The sequence below is a fragment of the Athene cunicularia genome (assembly GCF_003259725.1).
Source record: "Athene cunicularia isolate RWA chromosome Z unlocalized genomic scaffold, athCun1 chrZ_part1, whole genome shotgun sequence".
In the NCBI taxonomy this organism is placed as follows: Eukaryota; Metazoa; Chordata; class Aves; order Strigiformes; family Strigidae; genus Athene; species Athene cunicularia.
This window is the reverse complement of record NW_020799142.1, coordinates 3,470,460-3,477,607: the sequence shown is the minus strand read 5'-3', so window position 1 is coordinate 3,477,607 and position 7,148 is coordinate 3,470,460.

Sequence of the window (7,148 nt, the reverse complement as noted above, 5' to 3'; positions counted from 1 at the left end):
GGGGGGGGGCAGGAAGAGGGGCAAAGAGAGAGACAGCCAGCCCTTTCTTCTCCCCTTTGATTTATACCCACTTTCCTTGGGTCCGTCCCCTAGGTCAACCCACAGACCTACGTATCCCATGTACGGGGAGGGGTAAGGTGTTTCATGGGATGATGTCACTAGCATGATCATGACAGCCTTTGTTAGCATATTGAGGGGTGTCAACTTTAATATGCATTTCGTGGATAATGAAGCAAAGTTCATTCACCGGACACATGGCCCTTGAAATCTGCCCAGGTGCCCCAGGGAAGAGCCGTCCCATCTCCACAGGGCTCTCTCCCCCAGATACATCGGGCAGCCTGATCAGCTTCGGCCTCCACAGAAAGCACCCTGTGACTCATGGTTTTGTCTTGGGAGTGTTTGAGGCAAATCTTCAATCAGCCTCAACTTTTGCTTTCCCAGGCTGTTTGTCTTAGTTTTTCACAGGCCTGGTTGCTCGGCTCTCACAGAGCCTCGGCCACTTTTCCCACTCAGCAATTTCCAAAGCAATCTGGACGGCTTTCACCTCTGCGAACTGGCTTGATTCACCCTGTCCCTCAGCATCTTCAGTCACCCATCATGTGGGACTCCATACAGCAGCCTTCCACCATCGATGTTTTCCCACAATGCAACAAGACCCATCACTGAACAGGGCATATCGCTTCACCTCATCCGGCAGCTCGTTATATGGTGGGGCCTCCTTAGCACGTGTCACCTCCTGTTCTGGTGACATCCCGGAATCTTTGCTCTCTGGCCAGTTCGTAATCACCTCTAGTATCCCTGGGCATCTGGGGTTCCCTATTTGAGCCCGTTGTGTTATCAGTGCAACCCATTTACTCCACGTGGCATCTGTTGCATGATGCGTGGAGGAGGCCTTTCCTTTGAACATCCACCCCAGCACCGGCAGTCGGGGTGCCAGGAGGAGCTGTGTTTCAGTGCCGACCACTTCTGAGGCAGCCCAAACTCCTTCGTATGCTGCCAGTATCTCCTTCTCAGTTGGTGTGTAATTAGATTCAGAGCCTTTGTATCCCCGGCTCCAAAAGCCCAGAGGTCGACCTCGGGTTTCCCCAGGTGCTCTCTGCCACAGGCTCCAGGTAGGGCCATTCTCCCCGGCTGTGGTGTAGAGCATGTTCTTAACCTCCTGCCCTTCCCGGACTGGCCCGAGGGCTACTGCTTGGGCAATCTCCTGCTTAATTTGTTCAAAGGATTGTTGTTGCTCAGGGCCCCATTCAAAATCGTTCTTCTTACGGGTTACGTGGTAGAGAGGACTCACAGTCAGGCTGTAGTTCGGGATGTGCATCCTCCAGAACCCACAGCGCCCAGGAAAGACTGAGTCTCCTTTTTAGAGGTTGGTGGGGCCATGGCTCTTATGTTGTTTATCACCTCCATTGGGATGTGGCAACGTCCATCTTGGCATTTTATTCCTAGGGATTTAATTTTTCTTGCAGGCCCCTTAACTTTCTCTTGCTTAATGGTAAAGCCAGCCTTCAGGAGGATTTCAACTATCTTCTTCCCTTTCTCAAAGAATTCCTTGGCTGTGTCCCCCCATACAAAGATGTCATCAATGTACTGCAGGTGTTCTGGAGCCCCACCTTTCTCCAGTGCAGTATGGACCAGTCCATGGCAAATTGTGGAGCTGTGGTTCCACCCGTGGTGCAGTCGATTCCAGGTGTACTGGATGCCTCTCCAAGTGAACGCAAACTGAGGCCTGCACTCTGGCGCTATGGAATGGAGAAGAACGCGTTAGCAATGTCAATCATGGCGTACCACTTGGCTGCCTTCGACTCCAGTTCATACTGGAGCTCTAGCACGTCCGGCACTGCAGCACTCATTGCTGGCCTAACTTCATTCAGGCCACGGTAGTCCACAGTTAGCCTCCACTCGCCATTAGGCTTTTTCACTGGCCATATAGGGCTGTTGAAGGGTGAGTGAGTTTTGCTGATCACCTTCTGGCTTTCTAGTTGACGGATCAGCTGATGGATGGGAACCAGGGAATCTCGGTTGGTGCGGTACTGCCGCCACTGCACCATCCTGGTAGCAATTGGCACTCGCTGCTCCTCAACCTTAAGCTGCCCCACCACTGAGGGATCCTCTGAGAGGCCGGGTAAGGTGGACAACTGTTCAACCTCCTCCAGGGCAGCTACACCAAAAGCCCACCGGTACGCTTTTGGGTCTCTGAAGTACCCTTTCCTGAGATAGTCTATGCCCAGGATGCACGGGGCATCTGGGCCAGTCACAATGGGGTGCTTATGCCAGTCCTTCCCAGTCAGGCTCACTTCAGCTTCCAGTAGGGTCAGCTGTTGGGATCCCCCTGTCACTCCGGAGATGCAGATGGATTCAACCCCACTGTAGCTCAATGGCATCAGGGTGCACTGTGCGCCAGCGTCCATCAAAGCCTTATACTCTTGTGGGTCTGACGTGCCAGGCCATCAGATCCACACTGTCCAGTAAATCCGATTGTCTCTTTCCTCCACCTGGCTAGAGGCAGGGCACCTCTAATCCTGCTCATCATCACTCACTTCTTGTAAGAATGATTTACTGGTCCCCTCAAGAGGGTCAGACATAACGTTGGCCATTCTATTCTGTCTGGGGGATTTCTGACTGGACACTGGAGCTGCGCTCTTCTTGGAGGACTCCCCTTTCGAGATAGTCTTCCCTTTCAGCTGCTCTACTCGTGCAGCTAGGGCTGCAGTGGGCTGTCCATCCCACCTCCTAATGTTTTCTCCATGGTCGCGGAGGAAAAACCACAGGGTGCCTTGTGGTGTGTGCCTTCTGCTGCCTTTCTCTTGGGTGGGGAAACGTTTACTTCTAATGGCTGAGACATTGGCTCGTGCAGGTGGAATGTAGGACATGTCCTCTTCCATTTTCTGGACCCTCTCAGACAGTTCCTCCACAGCTGAGACCCAGGAATGTTGAGATGAAGGGAGATTTCCCTCATATTGCCGGAGCTTGCCAACCACTCCATCCACTCTTAGAGTGTGGGTGTCTGTCCACCAGGACACTATTGCCAATGCTTTCGAGTGTGCTTCTGGTGCGCTCTTCAGGAGCTTTCACCACATCAGGTGTGTGCAAGGGTCCTGATCTGGGTCCATGGGTGACTGCTCATCATTTTGATCACCATAGATCATCTCAAACGCATCCCTGAGGTTCTGGATGCCTTTCTCAATGCTGGTCCATTTGCCTACCTGACATAGGATATCATCCTTTAAGGGTGCCTCTCCCTTACACTGAGCAGGAGTCGCCTCCAAAGGCTGAGGGTTTGAGTCTGCTTCCCTATTTCCCTATCAATGCCAGCATCCTTGGCCAAAGATCCCAGCTTCTTGGCCTCTCTCCCCTCCATCTCAAAAGCACTGGCTCCATTGTCCCAGCATCGGAGCAGCCAGGTGCAAATCTGCTCACCTCCCAGGCAGCCGAAATCTCTCCACATATCTCGCAGCTCAGTCGGGGATAGAGATCGGACGATCACCTCTGGTCCTTCCTCCTGTTCCTGTGCTGGGCATGGCTCATCCCCATCCCCTACTTTGCGAGCTGACTTTCTGGTATATTTGTTTTTCTGTATCGGGGCGACTGACACCGGCACTGGCTGGCTCTCTGGCTCAGCTGCTGTGCTGGTGGAGGTGACTGATACTGGCTCTGCCTGTTCCCCCGACCCAGCTGCTCTACCAGTAAGTTCACTGTCAGGTCCTGCAGCCTTTTCTCTCCTTTGAGGGCAGTGAGTGATATTAAAAAGGACATGGTAGGTATGGGCAAGTCCCCAGGACACTGCAGAGAATTGTGTCTCCTGGGATTTGTTAAATTTGCAACACATTTTTTCTAAGCACTCCACCAGTTTATCAGGGCTCTGTATTTGTTCGGGAGAGAAATTCCAAAACACTAACTCAGGTATGTGCCCATCTTTTCCCACACCCCTTGCCACTCATAATTATCTGACCTTGGGGCAGGTTTCCGAGTGGTGCTATTGTTGGAGAAGTGCTGCATGGCCCAAAACAGGATCAGGCAGACATTCAGAAAGCATTGTGCCACAAACACACTGGCCTGTATACTCCAAGGATAGTTAAAACTCAAAAACCGAGAGGATCTCTTCCCCTGGCTCACCCATAGAGGGGGTGAGACCCCTAACAAAAGCCCAGGCAGCAAACAGGTACCGGCCCGCCCTCCCCACCCCAGCAATACAAGTGCAGTCAGGAGCCAGTACATCAAAAAAAGACCCTTTACACACTTTCCACTGACAACAAACACCAGCACTGGGAACACACAGTGGATGTAAGGAGTAATCCAGCCCCACCATGCAAGCAAGTGGGCCAGCATTGCAAACATTTCTTATCAAACAGTACAAATACAAACAGAAAAATTACCCTCAACAGATTGCTCTAACACACTTTGGTCAGGGTCTGTCCCTTTTTGACCCTTATCTCAACCCTCTTGAGCCCCACATTGGGTGCCAAAAAGGATGTGGTGGTTTAGGCCCTGCCGGAACCCGAGACCACGTCACCTTTGTCCTTCCCCCACCCTCGGACCGGACGGGGCAGGAGTGAGATACAAACCCCAGAGTTGAGATAAGGAAAGATTTAATACAACAGTGTGACAAAGAATAAACCAAACAACAACCATAGCAACAACAATGAGCAGTAATAACAGTAAACAAGACAAAAGATATACAGAGATATACTGCAAGGATAGAGCAGTCCTGTTGCGGGTACTTTTGGGGACAAAAACAACACAGAAACTGTTCCCACACTTCAGCCCCCGGACTTGATGTCAGCATGGTATTGAATAACCCGGCTGGATCTCCCTTCCCACTGCTGGGGAAACTTAACCCTACCCTAGCTAAACCAGGACAGCTTGTCATTCAAAATTCTGTTTTTCACATAAAGAAGATTGTCTCAAGGACTGCCTCAAGCCCAACTTATGCATGCATAGGTCAGCAGTTTGAGTAAAGTGATACTTAAAATACAGAAGTAGTTGGTCTTTCAGAGGACAATGACCAGGTTGTTGCTGACATTCAAGCTAGTAGATCAATGGAAATCTGTTACTCTGTATTGCTGACATAGTCAAGTGTTGATTTGCAGCTCAGAGACAGCTGCCTGAACAGAAGTTTAAGTCAGATGGAACTAGTCCAGATTTTGATTACATAAGTGAACAGTATAGTGAAGAAAAAACCTTTAGTATATGTGACATTTGTTTATTTGAGCTCTACTGTATCCCCAGGCACAATTAACAAATTAGGTTACATGAGAAAATACCAATAAAGGTTACATGAGAAAATATTCTATCTATAAAATACTAATTGATTATATAAAAAACTTGGTCATTTCAGGCATCCCCAGAAGTTGTAACTGAATCACGGAATGGTTTGGGTTGGAAGGGAGCTTCTAGTTCAAACCCCATGACATGGGCAGGGATATCTTTCACAGGAACATCACATTGCGCAAAGTCCCATCTAACCTGACTTTGAACACATCCAGGCATGGGACATCCACAACTTCTATGGGCAACCTGTTCCAGGGTCTCATCACCCTCACAGTAAAGAATTTTTTCCTTGTATCTAATATAAATCTACCCTCTTTTAGTTTAAAACCATTACCTCTTGTCCTGTCACTGCAGCCAATGGTAAAAAGTATCTCTACATCTTTTTTATAAGCTCCCCTTAAGTATTGAAAGGCTGCAATATGTCTCCACAGACCCTTCTCTTCTCCAGGCTGAACAACCCTAGTTCTCTCAGCCTTTCTTCACAGAGGAGGTGTTCCAGCCCTCTGACCATTGTTGTGTCCTTTTTCTGGATTTGCTCCAGCAGGTCCATGTCTTTCTTATTCTGGGATTCCCAAACGTAGATGCCCTTCAGGTGGGGTCTCTCAACAGTGGAGTAGAGGGGGAGAATCAGCTTCTTCAACCTGCTAGCCACACTTCTTTTTATGGAGCTCAGGGTACAGTTGGTTTTCTGGGCTGTGAGTGCAAGATGCCATCTCATGTTGTATTTTTTCCTCCACCAGGATCCCAGGTCCTTCTCTGTAGAGCTGCTCTCAATCACTTCATCGCCCAGTCTCTATTGATAACTGGGGATTGACCAAACCTAGGTACAGGAGCTTGCACTTGGTCTTGTTGAACTTCAGGATGTTCATATGGGCCCACCCATCAAGCCTGTCAATGTCCCTTTAGATGGCATCCCTTCCTGCCAATTTATCAGCTTGGTGTCATCTGCAAACTTGCTGAAGTCATCAGATACCATAAGAAAACATTGACCAAAGTGATTTTTATATGATAGACATTGGTCACAAATCCTGTGAAATACAATAAAAATAATCAGTGGAACAATTTACAAAGGAAGGGAAGTGATTCTGCATTGCTGGATTTTTATAATTATTTTTTTTTAAATCTGATTTTTTTTAGTTCAATGAGGGATAGGATTTTTCTGGAAGTGGCAATATAATTAAAAAAGGAATGACTTCATGTCAGGTACTTCTGTGACCTCTATTCTATATGATCACAGTGAATCTAATCTCTGAATCCATTAACATTTTATCTGTTATAACTTTCCTCATGAAGTTCTTCTTGAGGTGGGAACAGGTATATTGCTGCCTGATACATTTAAGTATCTAGGAGCTTTAACAGAAGGTGCTTGTGAATTGTGCTTTGTCAGGCTAAGACGTTGCTGTCCCCAGCAGTCTGCCTTGTTTTTCTGCCACAGATTACTGTACATGTTGCATGGTTAGCACAAGTGAATCAGTTGCTCTGCTGCAAAGCCCTGCTGTAGCTTTCATGGCCTCTTATGGCTAATCTGAGCTGCATGCAATGGCTGCAGCATGCAATGGCTGAGGTATTCCAGTCTGACAACTTAGCCACAGGGCACAAGGGGAGAACTTGACCCTGCAGTGATTAAACAGAAAAGCTTACCTACCTAGTGAGAGACCTGAGACACTCAGCCTTTTTGGCTTTGAAGTTAATAGTGAGTTATTGAGATAATAAGAGAGATTTCAGGTTCTTGGGGAAACTGATTAAGGGGTCAAGGGCACAAATTGTGTTCTTCTCCATCCCTTCAGTTGGGGGGATGAATGAAGAATACCAGAGAACTTCAGCAGATGAAGATGGTGGCTCCAAGACTGGTGTTACCATCAGGGCTTTGGATTTTTCAA